We start from the raw sequence: 1463 nt of genomic DNA, 5'->3' as shown, positions 1-1463 counted from the left end.
AGAGAGAGAGAGAGAGAGAGAGAGAGAGATTTTATAGGGACACTAACCCTATTGGGTGAGGGCCCCATCCTTATGACCTAATTTAACCTTAAGTCCTTCTTAGAGGTCCTACCTCCAAATAGAGTCACACTCTGATGTCAAGGTGAACATATGAATTTGAAGTGGGACACAAACTTTCAGTCCACAACACATGATAAATTGTAAGGAGTGTATGTCAAATATATGCAAGCAATGAAGGCTGAAGAGTTCTACACAATAAAGCACTCCAATACTAACTTGTAGGGTAGGACTCTGAATAGTCTTGCACTAATTTCATCATGTAGTGCTTAAGAATGACTGTAGCCTGACATAGTGATGCACACTCATAATCCCAGCACTCAGGAAGCTGGGGCACAAGTATCTACAGTTTGAGTTCATCCTGGCTTATATAGGGAGACCCTGTCTTCAAACAAAACAAAAATTAGTTAATTAATTACCTGTACAAAGTGCTGACTGAGCCTGCCATATGCTGAGATAGAGAGGGATTGGCCAGGAGAGTCTAGACTCTGTTCCAGCCCCGACCCCCGAGACCCCCTTCGGTGCTTTTTCCAATGAACCACATTATCCTGGAGTGCCGGAGGTTCAAACCAGCAACCCCCGCACAGTGATGATTGGGGATGAGTAAGCGCACTGTTCACCAGCCCACGCTATCCCCAGTACCGGGGACAATCAGATACAATAGGGAGCCTAGTCAAGCAGGGACTCATTTATTGCAGGTGTTACAGAGCTTATAAAGGCATCTGGAACTCCCCCTCCCCCCTGAGGGTGTATCTTAAGGATGGTCACACACTGGTCATGCACTCCTCAGCTGTGCAGAAGTATTCTTCAGACTTTGAAAGCAAGTCAGGCCGCACCCCAGTAACTTCCTCTTGGACTTCCACAAGGTGGGGCCTTTAGGGCCCCACATCTCCCCCTTTTATTTTTATTTTAAGGCCAGACTGACTTTATTTCATGGGTTACCCATCTCATAGACAGCTCCCTGAGGAGAGATGGCTATCTCCTTCCTCTAATCTTATGCATTTTTGCCTGTCTTAGGTTGTGTCACCTCTGACCAAGACTTGCCTGTCATTGGATCATGCACCTGGCCACGTGCATGTCCTGTCTTAGGAGTACTTGTCACGGGACATCTTACCCGTCCTTGGCTAAAAATGCATCATGATTAAGGGCAGCCACATGGGTAATGCCAGCCCATGACAGTCTTAGTCTCTGCCTAACTCGGTTAGCCAAGCATGGGCAACCACAGGGGGTATATTCCTGGGGGAGTCTGTAATCATGAGGAGGTGGGCCATGGCAGTTCCAAGGGTCCTCTGTCGCCAAATTAGATGGTAAAGACACTTAAAGATAAGCATTATCAAGAGAAACAAAGCAAGTCATGGCGTAGGACAAGTTGAAATACTTCTGAGACCATGTACCTTTTAGCCAAT

This window comes from Nannospalax galili, unplaced genomic scaffold (genome assembly GCF_000622305.1).
Source record: "Nannospalax galili isolate Female #2095 unplaced genomic scaffold, S.galili_v1.0 scaffold613, whole genome shotgun sequence".
Classification (NCBI taxonomy): Eukaryota; Metazoa; Chordata; class Mammalia; order Rodentia; family Spalacidae; genus Nannospalax; species Nannospalax galili.
The sequence above is the reverse complement of the archived record's forward strand: the minus strand, read 5'-3'. Positions refer to the sequence as shown.